Here is an 18,177-nt window from a genome sequence, read left to right as displayed (position 1 = left end):
CATGCACCTGCCTGGCTGCAAAAGTTGCCTCGGGATATAGACTGGCCAGGCAGGGCCTACGCGATTCTGCGGCTCCCACAGTTCCGTCGCGGCATTATCCCCGAGGCCCGACTCATGCGTCACTCGAGCAACCGCAAATACGCATCCACCGTCGATCCCGTTTCCGCACCGCGGCGTAGGCCCGAGGCCAGATACCGCACCAGTCACCAATACTAGCCACCAATTCCAGTCTCGCAGCCACCAACACCATAGCTGCCATCAGTGATGTATGCACGGTCTAGTGATGGTGAGGTGGTTCCATGACTTCCTCTGTTACAAGGGGGGTTCTGTGTCAGCTTGCTGAGGTCCTCGTGGCTATAGAGAGCGTCGAGAACCCGATTGAAAAGCCGCTGTTGATTTGGGCTCCAGGCACGGGGAAACATACGCAAAGTTATCAAACCGTGTATTTTTTGCGTATTTACAAGGTAGCGGTCAACAGTAAATGATTAATTAAGAAGACGAATGGAGTATCACTGCCCCGCCGCGATGGCTCAAATCACCGCCTCTTAGAGCTGAGCCAGCGAAACCTGATCCAGTGGGCCACCCGAGCAGCGAAAGCACGCGGCTGCCTGGATTATAGGGCGGCCACCCACCTGCTCTACATATAGAAAATAAAGGTTTATTCCTCATCCTCCTCCTCCACCTCCTCACAACAAAACTCCCGAGGCTCTATGCGTCTTTGAAGCGCGAGCCGTTTCCTAGCGCGAGGTGTTATATAGCATGCGCTGTGGAATGGCACAAGCGAAATGGAACGAGAGAGAGAAAGACTTTATTGCATGATCCTGCGTGGGGATGGGGAATCAGGAGACCCTGTGAAGTAGGCGGTGTCCTCTTCCCATTCCTGCCTTGGTTAAGGCCTCGAGGGGTATTGGGCCAGTGGCCCGGCTCGAGCTACTAAGCTTCCTCCAGCCACGCAGCCTCTCCCCCGTACCCTTGGATGGGCACGGTAGTGAGTCGCGCCGGCGTCAGAGTGCTCCGTTCGCTCTTGCCGAGCCAGGACTTCCTCGAGCCGCTGGATGGCTTGCCTCTGCTGCGCGCAGTTCGGCGATGTGATCATTTTCACTACATCCGGTGGGATGTCGGTCGGGGTAGTGTTAGCACTCGTAGTGTTCTCACACGTATCACTCGCGCACTCGGCGTTTGCGCACGCGTCAGCGGTGTCCGCGTTTGGGGTGTCACAACACTGGGGATCGCGCACTGCACCGGTATTCACTCGTCCGCCACCCTGTTCGTCTCGGTGGTGGTGGTGGGCTTGCAGGATGTGGGACAGGGTAGCGGGTTCATTCGCGCACTCACTACACATGTAGTCTTTGAAGCGTCCTGGGCACACGTAGCGCGCCAGAGCCGGTGTAATCACAGTTCTTGTTTGTAGTTGTCGGAGTAACACCTGCTCGTGCCGGTTGAGTCCGGGATGAGGTGGGGGTTGTGTCCTTCTTTGCTCTTTGTAGTACCGGAGTATTTCCCCGTACTCTAGTAGTGGTTCGTAGTCTTCTTCCTCTTCGTTCTCCTCGTTGTCGTTTCCTTGCTCCTCGTCGCCTTCACCGTCATACCCTGCGGCCCGCGCCGTGTTCGAGAGGCGGAGGGGGGGGCGCCGCGCGGTGTGTAAGCTCGCGCGCGACGGCGTCCGCCCTCTCGTTCCGGTTGGCCACTCCGCTGGGTATGAGGCCGACGTGGGCAGGAAACCACCTGAGGTGTGTAGTGTTGGTCTTCGGGTCGGGTAGTGGTCGAAGAAAGCGATGGGCCGGAGGACCCACGCTGCCTTTGCTGTAGTTGACTATAGCTGACTTGGAGTTAGATGCATATTACCAGCGAAAAAACAGACAGGGACGAGGAAAGAAGCAGACGGGACACTCGCTTGGAGTCGCTTAATATGGTGGTGATTGTTGGAGCACTCCTCAGGGCTAGCGCGATCGCCGCCTCTTCCGCTTGTGTAGCGTTGTCCGCTGCGAAGCTCGCCGCACTCATGGTGGTACCGTCCGTGGCTCGAATGACGGTCGCAACGTAGGTTCGGGGTCGGTGCGGGTAGCGGGCCGCGTCGACGTACACCGCAGTGTTGTCGGTGCTGTATGTTTCTGCCAGCGTCCTAGCTCTCGCCGTTCGCCTTTCCCTGTTCCTCTCTGGATGCGTGTTACGAGGTAAGGGTGTGACGACTATCTGTTCGCACAGCGATCGTGGTAGTCGTTCGCGTGGTCTGGCGGCGTCAGCCCCGCCTACCACATCCTGCCTTTCCCGCGGAGCTGTTGTGGCGGCGCAGGTCGTGCTGTGGTAGTGTCCGGTCCTGTGTAGTATCTCTCTTCCGGTCGGCGTTTCCCGGAGGCGTGCGATTTGTGCAGTTCTCTGCGCTTCGCATATTTCGTCCAGGGTATTGTGGACTCCCAGGGCTTCGAGCGCCCTGTTGCTGGTGCACTGTAGTAGTCCGAGGGCGACTTTGTAGGCTTTGCGTATAGCAGCATTGATATTGTCTCCCTCCTGCGCCAACCACGTGTGGAAGGAGCCGGTATAGGAGATCTGACCAACGACGAACGATTGTAGTAAGCGGAGAAGGTTGGCTTCGCGCATGCCTTCGTTGCGAAATGGAACGAGTACCGCGCGCAACGCGCAGGAGACAGATCGAAGCTACTCGAAAGCGTGGGGCGGAAAAAGATCGCGAAACAAATCGCGTGAAGCGGCAAGTGAACGAAGCCGAGGAAGCGGTGCGGAAGCAAATTCCGTACACCTAAGAAGTGCTTAGGTGTCCTCACACCTGTGTTCGTGGTCGGTGATTGGAACCTGGATGTGCCGGAGCCGAAAAGAAGGGGGTTTACGCCTTTTGCCGATTTGCCTTGCGATGCCGCACCGATACTGGCGAACCGGCAGCAGCGTAAGCGTGCATCGTTTTGTGCGCACCCAAGGACGTGCCTGCAGTTGCGATGGGCCGATCAGGGTGGTATATCACAGCGACAACGATGTCATTGTAGCCATCGATACTAAGTGACAATGATTTTTCCTCCGCTGGTCACCCACATTCGCAGTGCGGAACGGCCATGCATCTGTAGCTTTTCTTCCTTACATAGCACTCGGGCTGAGGAAATCGTGGGTGACGTTCAATGACAAGGCCAGCGTCCTGTAACCTGAGGAGAAGCTTTGATTAGAAGTTAGTGTACCTATACTCGGTGACAACTTAAGAACGGCACCGGAAGTTGCCGCTGTGCAATTATCACCGTAGCCGGATGTTTCTCCGCGCGGCGCAAGTAGGGCGTTACTGGGAATATTTTGAACATGGCGTGAGCCGTTCCCGTGATTTTTTGGACTTAATATGCTTATAAACGACTCCAGTGACGACAAACAAACTGCGTGAGACAAGGCAGACGATATCACGCATTCATAGCACGTCACGGGTCCGGCGCTTTGGCGGAGTGATACACTACATGAGGTGGTGCTGTTCTTGAGTTGTAACCGAGTATAGTGCAATTTTCTCCCAGACCCCCCCCCCTTCCCCCCCCCCCCTTCCCTCCCTTCCCAGCCGCAAGCATTGGCAGGGAACGAGGCTACCTAGCTCTTTCACACCTGTGTGTCTTGCCGCAGGAGCCCTCTGGACGTTGTCGTCCCGGAAAGCTGTTGCGGAGCCGACGTCTAATTCGGTGAATTAGATGTCGGCTCACCTTCACTTATACATTCACGATCACCTCATACATTCGCGATCCTTTATTCAACCAGTTTAGGGGAAATCCCCAAGGTAGTAATTTTTTTACGAAGATAAATTTGACATCCACCTGAAATGCAGCCGTACGGCCACGAAGGAAAGCTGAACAGCTTTCTCGTAAACTTCGCAGTTGCAGAAAAATTTGGCTTCTAAAGTCGGGAAATGGCGTGCGCATTGGGTCGAACATCGTGTTTGCGAGGGCGAGGGAATCTGAGATCCGGCATTCTTAAAACAACCGCCAATGAATCTTCCATTATTTGTTCTTCCATGCTCACTCGGCGGCGCTATGTATGAGGTTACCTGAACAGCCCTGAAATTATGTTTTTTTGTGAAACTTGACTAAATGAACGACGTGAATGAGCGACTTTCACAAAGTTAACCAATCCTAAACGTGCAGTACGGCAGCTACCACTATGTCTGGTTTTGTGATGATAAGGCATTGTCATCGAGTTAGCGCTGGCAAAGCGCACTGTTTTTTGACTAGTGTCTAGCTGCAACAGCTTTGCTTAGGTTGGACCTTGGCGCTGGACGTCTACACACTAATTCAGCGGAAGATATATTCGGTGGCTTTTCTGTGGTTTTTGACACCCCTCTAGAGACGTATTGATAACTCCGTACATCACGGTCACGGGAACACTTCAAGGACTTTTCAGCGTGTTTCCGTGATATTTAGGGGAAGGGTAGTGGTGAACCTGCGGGGGGGGGGGGGGGGGGTTGATTTATACTTTTTTGTCATTTCAAGGCGGCATCCGACCCAGCGCTGCAAGTTCTAAGTACTGCCCTGCTCTCTCTGAGATTGGTCTGGGATAAGCGTGCGCCAGTGCCAAGCCGTGAAGCCCTTGCGTTGCTTTCAAATACATGTTCTATGGCATACGCACGTTATGCTTGGGAGCGCAAGATCGGAAAGCACGCCACTCGGTGCTGAAAGCTATTGCTAGGCCATCCGATGTGGCGCGTGCGCACGCGAGGCACCTGTCGCCAGTATGCAGGTAGTTCTTTGAACGCGGAAATATCAGGAAGCCAGGCGCCAGACCAGATGATGACGCAGCAATTAATTTCAGAAATCCTTGACATAATAGAGCCTTTTTTTTGGCTGACAGAAAAGGCTGGCTTTTGACAACTTTTCATTTTTCTTTTTTTTATATGGTTCCCAATGCGATACTCCACAACGACCAACCAGACAGATCACTGTCCTGTACAGGTAACCGTCCTGTCGTCTGTCTCGTACCCTTCTCATGTAGCGCATTTTTGAACGTGAACAAAAGGGAATCCCCGAAGCTTACAGCTGCACACTGATCCGACAAGTACTTTTCTTAACCAAAGCGAACCGCACGTACAACTGCCTACGCAACAACCGGTCGCGAAATAGATGCCGGGGGATTATGTCATCTCCCTCTCATTAGTGCGCGGGGCGGCTGGGATGCAATGGAATGCACTGTCTAGACGCCCACTTTACGCAACGATAAATCCTGCTCGACGAAATAAACGTTCGCGCATTTTCATCACTAGTAGCAATTACTCTGCGCCTCTACTTGCGGGGCATACCGGAGGCGCAACCGTTAAGACACATGGTCGCCCGCGCAGCACCTGCACAGCGGCAATGCTCGGTACGCGATCCACCTCGGCGCGTGCGTCTGTGGCGCAAGCAGCGGGCCGGCGGCCAGCGGCAGCAGGGATGGCCCCGTTCGCGACAGCAGCGTTGTTTACAAGCGCGGCCTCCGGGAAACCCGGGGCGGCCGGCCAAGGCCACGCTGACGTGGGGCCCCGGTCGTGGCCCGTCCAAAATACTTGCCGCTGCAACCGTGCGAGACGCCCGCTGCAGGGTACGCTCCGTAGAGCACGGGCCTGACGCCGCGCCAAGTCGGCGCAAGGTCCTCGGCATCTCGAGCGACTCCGCTGCCCGTCGGCGGGGTTGCAACACGGGGGCTGCCGCGGACCCCGCGAGCGTGTAGTAACAGCAAACACAACCGGCCAAGGCGACGGCCGGGTCTGCGCCCGTTGTCTCTGCTCGTCTGCTCGTGGGCACGCGCCAAGCATGCTCTGCGTCACGCCGCAGAGTTTAAGCGAGTGCGGAGGGTCAAGGAAAGTTGGCGTCGAAACGTCGCACAACGACGGCCGCGCGGGCACATGCATCTCGAGCTCGCGTCAGGCGAGCGCTTTCGATTTCGGCGAACGCTTCCTGCATGCGGCGCAGTGCATCTGGTATCGCAGCCTACAGGTGCTCAGATTCACAGAACCCCAATCATGCAGTTGCGCAGATTGCCCTCAGAATACAAGATGCGTGGTCCCTGCTGCTTTCTTTGCTCACGCGGGACCGTCTTGCCCAGCTCCAACCCGGAGACTCAACTAAACGCAGTAAATGGCCGAAGATACTGCCAGGGCACAAGGGCTCCTGGCGGCCATTTAAGGAGGAAGGAACTGGTGAAGGCTCCCACCCATCTCCTTCCTTCCATTTTGGACACAAATAAAGTTTACCTCTCTCTCTCTCTCTCTCTCTCTCTCTCTCTCTCTCTCTCTCTCTCTCTCTCTCTCTCTCTCTCTCTCTCTCTCTCTCTCTCTCTCTCTTACTTTTTTGGTAGTCGCTTTTGTAGGCTGATATCATGATGCTATACGACTTCGTTTCTAATACCATGATAGCAATGCCGATGGTTGCCTTTCCAACGTGGCAGGTCACCGCATGTAAGACATTTCGATGTGTGATTTCGTAGCAACGTAGGCCACTTTAATGTCTCTTAACTTTTAGGGGTGAAGCACCTTAGGGGCTCGGGCTGTCGGCGTCTCCTGTCGTCGTCTCATGTCATCACGGTCAATCAAGCTGTCAAACGATGGTGAGAAAACTTGTGTATGATGGATAAAACCGGTTCAAAATTAACTAACATGATTTAAACTAATTTAAAACAAATGAATAGTCAGGATTTAATTGCATTAATAACAGAAATTTGGTAAATTCCGTTTCGAAGTTGATTTCAAACTCCAGGTTTTCTCCTGTAAAGCATACTTAGCATGCTGCGGTGTGTGACAAGATGACAACTTACGGCCAGTCTGTCTCTCATTTACTTAAATCCGGTTCAACGCAAGAGAGCGCGCCACCGCCTCAGCAAGCGCGATTGCTCCTCCCACCGAAGATTCTCCAGCGCCTAACCAGCGCGCGCCGTGGGGCAAGGAGGGCCTTACAATAATCGAATACACTTATACTCTGCATGCTTCGCCCCTCCCCAGATTTCACGTTAGTGGAGATGTCCCGGGATTTTAGGCGTTCAGTTCTCTCCATCAGGATATTTTTTTATGTTCTCTTCTACGTCTTTTCTCTTATTTTTGTTTATTTATCCATCCCCGGCCAGCGAGAGTTTCAAACGTCACTTTCCGCTCTGTAAGCGGGTGTTAATTCGGCATTGACAATTTACCGGCACGCAATTTAGGAAAGTCCGGGCGCCTGTGGCGCATTTTAGATTTGGAAAAGTTTTGCCGGGGCTGTAAACAACGTCCCCCCCCCCTTCCCCCCCCCCCTCCCCCCCCCCCCCCTCCTCTTCCAGACTTGTGGAAGACCGGCTACTCGGAGGAGCACGTAAACAATTGTGTCAAGTTCGCAGAAAGACGCTTGCTACAGCGGCCAACATAACTGACTCACCGCCTGCGGCGAATGTTCGCAGGCACTATCGCTTGCGTGTTTGCGAAATCGTTCCCTAGCTCAGTCACAGTCCGCTTGCAGGGGTGAGTCTTAGGATGTTGAAATATGTCAGCCGTACAAGAAGATGGCGATGCATTAGATTGAAGTTGCACGTGAACCTGAGTGAAAAGACGGAAACAATCGTTAAGAGCATAGTAAATTTATGCGCTTGTCACAGCAGCGCGACAAAACAAAGCATGCGCTTTTACGTAGTATCAAAATCCGAAAAATAACCAAAAACATTGTTTTTCTTGTTCGAGTTAAAAAAGTATAACAAGTGAAACTCTAACTCGGTTGACGAGAAATTTAGGTGACTTTTTTCTTTAACGTGGAACCGATCGCTTGTATTGTCAATGTATTTTTACGCGTTTACTCTAAAGTTCTAAACGCTTTAGGAGCATACTTCGGACAGCTCGAAAGCTCGCTTGCGGGAGTTCAAAACACTTAGAGCTAGTTTCCAAATTCTGAAAGAAATATTTCTGCTTTGCAATGGAATAGGGTGGGAAGGGGGGGGGGGGGGGGGGCATATATATAAGCGTTAATGTGAAAAAATAAACGTCAATTGCTGGCCGTGTAAGCGTTGTGTTTCGTCGGCTCATTTTTCGTCCATCTTGAAGCTGACACTCTAAACAAAACTTCACGTGTACCCTTTTTGCTATTTTACTTTGTTCTCGCTATCTGTTGTACAATGCGCGTCAACGGCATTCGTCTAACTATTTTTTTATTAAATGACAATGGCTACACATGAAGGATGTATGTAACACATTCATAAATAGGTACATATGTATGGTTGAATACGGAAATAAAATAATAATAAGAAAAGCTAACTGTCAGTGAGGGAAAGGGAACCCAGCTGTAACGAATGGCTGTTTTACACCGACGAGGACACAAGGAGTTCGTATACCTAAATCTTTAGGAGGTAAGTAACTCTCACGAAACTGAAAGAAGTCGACCTGGTGCACTAATGCAGCATGCCTCGTGCCACAGCGGCTGGGGAGCATGTACAACATTAAGAAAGAAATAGGTGGTAATGAGAGGATTTAAACAAAGTGGTAAAGAATTATTTAGCAACAATAGTAAAGAAATAATATCTAAAGATTGAAGGACATTTGAATCATATAAAATAATGCCAAAAATTTCAGATCAAAGTTCTGGTTAAATACTTCACTCATAGTGGTAGTGCGGTTCATTTGTGCCCAGAACACTGATTTTGCAGTGCCACGTTATTCATCGATCGTCAGGACCAGGAAGAGGACCATCAGTTCTCGGCTCACCAAAGACGCAAGAAAACGCTTTTAGCGATCATGGTTTGTAGTACCGAACGGCTTCGACAAGTGTGCATTCTATAATAATACAATTCCGGGATAATAATGCAATTCAGGGACTCCCTCCATAAGGTACTAGAGCTAGGAGGCTGCGCTATGTATGATGTATCCTCAACGCGGCCGCCCAACGCTTCCCAACGATTCGCGCCCAACTTGCCGAAGATGTGGTCGCTTTCTCGTTCCCTTTCTTGGCCGTCCTTGGAGCCGCGCCGCCGATATAGACCCTATCCGCCATCGCTGCGTCGTTTCACGTTGACATGTCCACACCTCCGAACGACAGGCAAGGCCAATTTCTACTTTCGATACACCGCGCATCGGCTGGATTTCTGTACTTGACGACGGCTTTGCCCATGTCACCCTGTCATACAGCCGCTTTCAATAGCGATTGAGTCGATCTGGAACAAGCTCAATCCGGATCGGGCGCTAGCTGCGACACGCCAGTTTCAATCGCGATCGAGCCCGATCCCGCTCGAACTCAATCATGGTTCCCCAAGCGTGATTGAGGTTTCTAAGTTCGATCGGATGAAAGCGGCGATACTCTCGTCCCCGCTGAGTAATGGCCCATAAGGCGACAACTTCAACTAACGCCACAAATTGTATCAAATAACTTGACTCAAATAAAGGTGCGATGACATTTATTTAGTTACGTGCACCTGCGACCGCGGAACGTTACCATTCGCCGGCCGATGATTATGATGATGATGATGATGATTAGTGGCTCTCCCTTTGAATCGGGGCGTCGGTTTTCAGCAACCGACTTGCCTGTTTTATTCCACTTACTTGCCCTACTCCTAGCTAACCTAATAGATTTGACTTCTCCCATCTCTCCCTTACCCTGTTTTAAACTCGTCGCTCCCACCGAAATACATTTTAAGGCGCCATCTGGCTTATGTGAGTGCAGAACTTCTCAATCTGGATTGAAACGTACCATGTAGCAGCAGCGATGCGTCGAGCGCGCTCGAAAAGTCAATCGCGCATTGCTTCAATCCGGATTGAAAGTGCCCGCGTGTGACAAAGGTATAAATGCTGCCGAATGTTAAACGCTCAGAGAGGTGCACGGAAATTTTCGCCCCAAATTTGTGTGATAATACAGTACGCAAGTTGCTGCTGGTTGTCGCTGGTAAATGTCAACGCATGCGGAGTACATAGGTAGGGTGACAATGTCACGTAAACCGAACAAATTCAGCCCAGACCGTAGACTGTTAGGAACCTAAGAAACTATTCCAGAAACACCATTCTACCTGTGCGGCGAGGAACACGAATGTTGGCGAAAATACTTTTCAGAACACTTTTGCATTTTTGTGCAATCCGTTGGCGGAAGTGCCTGCCCGCAGAGTTACGATTGGTGTCTTCCACCTCTCCAGAACATGGTAACACCGCTGCTTAAACGCGATATTTCACCCGACGTAAGCTCTCACGTTTAATGACAACCTTGCGAAAATGCATTGAACAAAACTCAATAGCTCCTAACTTTAACTACGCCTAAAACAAGTGTTATGAGCCATAAAACTGCACCTGCCATGGAACGATTTGCACCTTTGAAGACCACTACTAAGGTTGAGGCAAGGCCGAGTTTGAGACGTGTTAAGGGTGAAGTTGAGGTGAATTAAGGACGGAGAGTTGGGCTAGTTGTAGTTGGTTATTTGATACTAAGGACATTGCATTAGCGCTGTAAGACGGGACACAAGAAAGAAATACTAGGGACGAACGGCGCTCTCGTTGAGGTAACAAATGTTTAGGTGAACCAGTTGCCGAAACCAAAATCAACCTCTGCATGCTGAAATGCAGGTGAGTAAACGGAGTTTTGGGTACGGTTAAATCTGGGGAGGGCACTTGCTTACCACTGACCACAGGTAACACGCCTACAGGTGTGCCTGTGGCTTTGAAAAGCAGTGAATCAGCAGACGCGCTTTTCTGCGGAAACAAGGCCTTCATGTCTTTTCCTGAGAAGTGCGCGTTGTTGGCCTTCACTGGCGAGTCGACGTCGCCTCATTCATACGGCGAAACGCACCGATTTATCCGGACTATCGTTCACCGAGAGCTCTAATAGACTGCCCGAAATATCCCGAAATCTTTTCTCGAAGTACACATTCTACGCTTCTCGAAGGGAAGACAGGGTGCGCGGCCGAGAGATTCACCCCGCAATCCTCCGTCAGCAACAGTTGCAGGTCATGAATTTGTGGCGGTTCTATGATTTATATAACCTTATTTATTCATCTTAATTTAGCGTAAGCTTAACCATGTTAATTCATTTTCGAACAAATATTTTAAGGGCTGTGCCGTATATAGTTTTCGTAGTAATGTATCAGTTGGGCCAGAACCAGAAGAAATTTTGGAGTTCCAACAACTGGCAATTGCAGGTAATGTCTTCGTGTATCGCTTATACTTCTTTAATAGAATGCTGTCAACAAAGTTTCATTAACGAATCAACAAGACCAATTAAAGAACTGATGTCTATACGCATGAATGTCGCCTAATTGCTTCAATTAGTGTGTAAAAATTCAAACACTATTTGCTCCGGACATTTCGGGCTTTCTAATGTATTTTATTCTGTTCGTGTCGTACGTTTATCTTGATGGCATTTGATATCGGAATACTATACATCTCATTGTTGAGCTGTACCATTGTTTCTTTTTAATGTGGGCAAGGCATGCAAACCATCCTCGGCCCCTGGCCATGACAGGAGCATTCATCCCATCCCTAAACAGAGCGAAAACGTCTGTAAACAGAAAAAAATGTGATCATTGCACTTACACCGACTGTATGCAAACGTATGGAGTGTCGAATCAACAACCGAATGCAATATCACCGGGAACAAACAGCGTGGTCTCACCAGGCACCGGCATGTTTCCGGCCCAATGTCGGGATTCAAGACTACCTACGGTTTTTACGAAAATTTATTAATCGGACGCCACGAAAGCTCAGAGAATATTTTGACCTGGCAGTGGTCATGCACAAAGCTTTTAATTGATAATGTCAATCAAGAAAGTATTATCTAGGAGTTCGCGCTTGCCAACGAGAACCGACCTGGATACGAAGCTTCCTCGAACAACGCCCAGTTCAGCTGTCGAGCTGTGGTGATAAATGAACACAGCGGTTTTTCCTTGACGGGGGAAGGGGGGGGGGGGGGGGGTGCTGCAGAGTTTCATACTAGGACCAATGCTTTTAATTTTAACTTGGCTATGAATAGAATGGCCAGATCCCTCGAAAAGACGGATTCGCTGGCTTTGCTATCTTTGCTTATGACATCATGGTGTGGGCGGAAGCGGAGGACTTTCAGACGCTGTGCGCATGCAAATTGAACTATATACATGGCTTTACCGATGCGCAAACAAACGAGGACGAAGAAGGAACCAACACGGACAGTCCTCAGCAAAATCTTTCTAAGTAGTGTTGACAGGGCACTGTCCAGACACTTGGACGGCGTAGTGACGAAGGTGTTCAGATATGTAGACGACTACTTAGTTCTGGGCTCAGAATCTGACATAGATGCCTTTCGGGATCGGGTAATGGAGGCGTTTGTTTCCAGAGGAAAAGGGCTAAAATTTACGTCAGAAATTCCTAGAGAGAGAGAGAGACAGCCTTTAATAGAAAAGGATGACCACTGGTCACGATGGGGGAAAGGAATGGGGAGGGAGGGTAAGAGAAAAAAAAAACAAATAAATGCTGGTTGTTCTCAGTAGACTCAATAACTGGGCCAGTTCTTAGAACCTGCAATTCATGGGCCAGTTCATGGTGATCGCAATAGGGTTAGAGCACATACACCAGTTCGTTCGGGGGAGGACCCGCTCAAACAACCCGTGCCAGACCGCTTTTAAATGAATAAACCGCTATTTCATATAATAGTTGTGCATCAGTTTGTTGTGGATCGGGATGGGGTTGGGGAGATTTAAATGTACGGTGCGTGGCGAAAGCTGGGCACCACCAAACTAGGTGTGCGAGGTCTGATGGAGTGGTGGCACGGCAGTAAGGACATCGAGGGGGCAGCTGAGGGGTGTACCACTTGCGAAGTGTTTCAGGTGTGTATGCTGAATTTGCAATATATTTGTTAATAAAAATTTCGCCTGAGCGGGGAATAGGAGGTAGGCGGCTGAGGTAGCCAGCTGGAGTTAGGGCTTTTAGACGTGTGCGTCGGTCCTTCTTGTGCTGATGAATACGCATCGCTGGGGAGGTAGAGGGGGACCGCGACGGCCTTACCCCAGGCACCAGTGGAGGATAAGAGGGGGAACTCTCCTGAGCGGCCACATGAGCCGCCTGGTTGCCTGAAGAAAATGGTTCGTGGCCAGGGTACCTGGCCACGAACCATTAGAGAACCAAGAGCTCAGAAGCCGCCTCCTTGACAGAACAAAGCCTCCCGCGAAGTCTAACTCCAAGCTCCGCCTGACCTCCCAAAACAGACCCAGCCGTAGCCCCAGCACCAAGCGCACACCAACCTCCAAGTCGTCCCACGACTCCCCTCTTCAACTTGCCCTCCAGGCTGTCCGCACGGACATTCATTATGAGCGTCTCGCGCGCCAGGCAGATCGAAAAAAAGACCAGGAAAACTTTGACAACCAACTCAGCCAGATCAGAACCCTAATTGAATCTGTTATTCAGAAACTGCCCAAGCAAGAGCCCCCCAAAGAACCCCCTCGCAAAGTCCCATCGCGACCCACCAAACAGCCACAATAGGTACACCCGCGACTGCCCTACAGTGGAACTGCAGAAGCTTCTGTCAACAAGAAACTATCCTCAAACAGAAAATAAAACAAATTCAACCACTCTATATTCTCCTCCAAGAAACACGCTGTACCCCTCACGTAGCTGGGTATGTTACGTTTTCTAACCCCTCTATACCTCATCACATCCGCCGTGGTTCTCTTACCACTTCTGTTCTCCCCGGTTACGCTGCAGTTCTGGTGCGTTCCTCCGTAGGTACCCAGCAAATTTTTTCTAGCGAATTTAACTCCAACAACCATGAAGTCGTCGCGGTGCACACCCGCTTACCTAGCGGTAAGGCTATGATCGTGGCCACTCCCTATTACAAACCTGTCAATTCAACAAAAACTAACGCCTCTTTCGCCTGGCTTCCTGCTCTCATGGCCCAATTTCCCGGTACCCCAATCCTTCTCGGTGGTGACTTCAATGCACAGAGCACCACATGGGGCTATGCCCACACTCATTCTCGTGGACAAGCGCTAGAAGACGCCGCCGAGGCCTCAAATCTCATTTTAATTAATGAACCAGGCATGACCACTCGAGTTGGCCTTCATTCCTCGCAGCAAGATACGACCCCTGACCTAACCTGGGCTACTCCTGGCCTTACTCGCAAATGGTTACCGTTCTCTACAACTTGGGGCAGTGATCATCTCCCAATACTTATCCACCTCCGTGGGAAGAAGATCCGGCGACGGAAGACCATGAAGCGAATTGATTGGGATGCCTTTCGGGAGGCTATAATTAGTGCATCCCCACCAGCCTCATTACGGGACTTCTGCTCCTTAATCACCACAACATCTACCCGGGCACAGGAGGACATCGAATGTGCTATGGAAACACCGCACATGGACAACCACATGGCTAACCTTTGGAAAAAAGTACATAAGCTCACTCGCACCTATAGATCTAATGGAAAATGCCAGAAAGATCTCCAAAAGATTCGGAAACAGTACCAACTTATTACCGCTTATCAAAAAGAGCTCAACCAATATTACTGGACAAATCTATGTGACACCCTCAGTCACGCGAGAGGCTTACCGGCGCTTTGGCGTCTGCACCGCAGCCTCACTCAGAAGACACAGTCTATGATGACACTCACGCATCGAGACTACTCCTCGTCACGTCACTCCATTTCGACCTCAAAGGTGCCCGTCAAAATGTCCCTGTAGAAATCAAACTGTCTCCCTACAAGCCCAACACTTCCAGAGGAATCATCACAATAGAGCCCGATGAAAGCAACGAAGAAACACTCCGTTGGCTCCGCTGTGAGCAGGTGAAGATCGGTTGCAGTATCTTGATGTTCTTGTGAAATTCGAGCCCAATCATGTGTGTTGGTCTTATTCGCCAAGAGCTGGGAAGCCTCTTTTGAATTACGCCTCGGATCATTCTAGACTAGTAAAAAATGGCATTGTTGTTGCATGCTTCAGAGCAGCTTTGCTAAAATCGTGCTGTCATTCGGTAGACCAGGCCTTCAGATTACAGGTATCTAGATTGCAGGAGGCTGGATACCCGCTAAGTGTTTTGAGAGCATCTTGTGAAAGGGTACTAAAAACGCTTAGGCATAACACACAAGTAGTGGCAGAAAGAGAACAAGCAGAAGACCGCCCTAAAATTTCGGTAATCCCTTATGTAGTACATGGTCTTTCCCACCGACTAAAAAAGGTGGCCCAGAACTTTGAAGTGAAAGTTGTGTTCTCCGCTAAAAGCAAAATCAGTAGTGTTTGTCCTAGTGTAAAAAGAAAATTTGAGGGTAAGAATGAAGTTATGAAAGTCTGCACTATCGCCCACAAGCGTCCGTTTGTTGATTGTACTAAGAATGTTGTCTACCAGATTCCATTGGATAAATGTGAGCGCGTGTATATAGGTCAAACTGGAAGGTGCCTTAATATAAGATTAATGGAACATGCGTCGAGCTTGAAAAGAAGGCCTTTCACGCACTTGGCCACACATTGTAAAGAATGTGGTTGCACACCCTTGTTCGATAAAACAGTTGTTTTGTTTACTCATCACAATCAAACTTCCAGAGAGATTGTTGAAGCATTTCACATATCAAAGCATAAAACCAAGTGTGTTAGTCACCCTTCTGTGGCCTTATTGGACAAAGAAATAGAGATGCTATCTTGTAATGTCTGATTTCGACATGTGATTGATGCGTGTGCTATGCGTGATGAAAAATATTTTGGGATGATGGTGCGCAGGTTTGTGGGTATATAGGTCTTTCGTTTTCTTCAATAAAAATTCAGTTGTTAGAGTGCGCTTGTCCGTGTTGGTTCCTTCTTCGTCCTCGTTTGTTTGCGCATCGGTAAAGCCATGGATAGATTCCAACTAGGCCGACTCACGGTGGAACTATATACTCGCGGATGCGTTTACCCTTGTGAGTTTACAGTCTTCAGCTTGCAATCGTCTCCAAACAAGTCAGAATTTGTCAGAGCCTACGGCCACCGAGACACGAATCCGGTCTACCAATTACGGATTGAAATAGACAACACTACATTGTGTCCTAGAACGGCACTATCGGGCTCTCGGGCTTACCAGTTAGCAACTGCGACAGCCCCACTGCACGGATCTGTAAATTAAGAACGACGTGGCTGCAAAATTTGCACCTATAGTTACAGCGATGTCTAACAAGTATGTTGGAACACAACCGCGCGCCTGCTTTACCCTAACACGAGCCGTCGCAGCATGAGTAGCTTGTCCGCCTATAGCCTCCTAGACGGACACATGAAAGTCCTCGGTGTCTTGCACCGTGCCACGATTCGTAGTACCATGGGCTTCCTCCGAGGCACCAGAGCCGATCTCCTCTGGAAGGCTGCACTGCTTCTACTTTCCTCATCCTGGTGGAAAAGATTAAGTTCGTCACCAACAGCGACTTGACGTTATTCCGTATTGCGGCAAGCTTTACAACAACGGGACCATCAAACGGTCGCACATATATCGCCCATGTGCGAAAACGGCCGCACAGATCTCTCCAATGTGCCGCCTGCTCTTCAGCCGAGGCTATGCTATAGCACTTGGCCCTATCTGCCAACACCCCATTGCACGACGCCACCAAGTTGTACTGGAGCACCACGTTGCTCTACTGACCTACGACAAAGGCTTCAAGGAGTCAGATGCAGCTGTTAGCGGCGTGAGCGCACCAGTCGCTTCGACGTGCCCTGAAATACCCAACCCTTAATGGATCTCCTCAGTTCACCAACAGGTGCGCAATTACTGACGATGTCGTGCTCTTTGGCATACTCGACGAATTCATATCTACCAGCAACCCGAACATCACCATTGTCGTATTATTACGGATTCACGCGTTGCTTTCCAGGACCTTTTAACAAGGCTCGCACTCACAGTGCACCATGCCAACCGAAATATAAGCCCAATTCGATCATTGCGCGGATATAGCATACATACCGTCTGCTTGGACCCCTGGTCACTCAGCTGGGACAATCTGAAACCACAAAGCACATCACGCAGCTTGGGAGTGCCTCCTTTTACTCTACTGGCTACCACGCCCGTTGGCAACACCTCAACTGCATCTTAAATCAGATAGCAACAAATATGACAACTGCGGCAACAATTCCAACAGAGGCTGCCCCTCTGCAGATTTCACGCTGCCAGGAGGGAGATACCGATGCATGCCATCTATGCCGACAAAGCACGAGCAAACCCAGCTTACACACCGGATGTAATTCGCAAGTTTTAATTACCATGGCGCCACATCTATCAAATCTGCGCCCGCTTTCAATTTCTTCGGCGCCGACACTAAACAGTGGAATTCGTTTCACTTCATATGGTCATGTATTTCCGACATTCGAAAGCGACCGCGGGCACAACTAAGAGCCTTTTTCCCACCACCAATTAGGAATACGGCCGATCTGGTGCTCTTGCGCTCCGATACAATTCTACTCGAGCGCATTAGACTATATTCACTTACCAGTGGTCATAACAATCATGAACGGAACCAGCGTAGAAGACGCAGAGACGTAGAGAAGGAACACACAGGACAGCCGCTGGTCAAACAACTGAATTTTTATTAGGTAGAAAGGAAATATATATGCATGGGGAACCACAACACAAACAAGCGATAAAGCAAAAATGCAAAAAATACAAAAGAACACTGCGCAGAGATGTGCTAACAGAGATCGCAACGTGGACCGAAAGCGAACTGAAACACGCGCGAAAAAAAAAAAAAACAATCACGACCCCCGCAGATATGCAATCTCTTTTGAGTGAAGCAACACTTTCTTACGCTGGGCTTATGCACGTGTCTTCCCTTTCCGAAATGTGGAAAGCTTCTACAACTTCACGTGTGATCTTCCGTCCGTGTTTACAATCTTTACAGCCACTGTGCAGCTAGCGTCACTAAATAAAGGCTTTTAGAATATCGGCACTCTTTTCTCTCATTGTTATGTGCCGCCAGGATTGTCATTGGTCGGTCGGCACCACGTGATATTTGTTCACATATGCGCGCAGTCATTTTGTGTCTGGGCGCCTCTCCACCCTCTCCCCCATCCTCCCGCCCTCTCTCTTTCTCTGTGCTGCGTGGCCGCTAGAGCGGCCGGTCGCACTCTGCCCGTCACATCCGGCGGCGGTTTCTTTGGAAGAAATGACAACACTACAGACCAGAAACAAAATGGCCTCCAGACGCTTCCGGGTGCATGAAGTGGCGGTACTCTTAAGCATAGCTTATTTAGTGACGCTATGTAGAGCGGTCTGACAGCCCTGGTATACACCAGCAAACGGGCCAACACGGGTCTATATATATATAGTATAAG

General features: G+C 49.9%; 1 long non-coding RNA gene across 1 annotated transcript; it reads right to left on the bottom strand.

Annotated features, from left to right (window-relative positions):
- Positions 1 to 798: 798 nt before the first annotated feature.
- On the bottom strand, positions 799 to 17,751 carry LOC144170276 (uncharacterized). The gene is made up of 3 exons (XR_013322585.1): positions 17,337 to 17,751; positions 16,814 to 16,850; positions 799 to 2,508 (listed from the first exon to the last, which is right to left on the bottom strand). It is a non-coding gene; the product is annotated as an uncharacterized LOC144170276 (long non-coding RNA).
- Positions 17,752 to 18,177: the final 426 nt, after the last annotated feature.

The sequence above is a fragment of the Haemaphysalis longicornis genome, unplaced genomic scaffold (genome assembly GCF_048455015.1).
Source record: "Haemaphysalis longicornis isolate Haplotype H1 unplaced genomic scaffold, Haemaphysalis longicornis Haplotype H1 scaffold_1, whole genome shotgun sequence".
Taxonomy (NCBI): Eukaryota; Metazoa; Arthropoda; class Arachnida; order Ixodida; family Ixodidae; genus Haemaphysalis; species Haemaphysalis longicornis.
The sequence above is the reverse complement of the archived record's forward strand: the minus strand, read 5'-3'. Positions and strand labels throughout refer to the sequence as shown.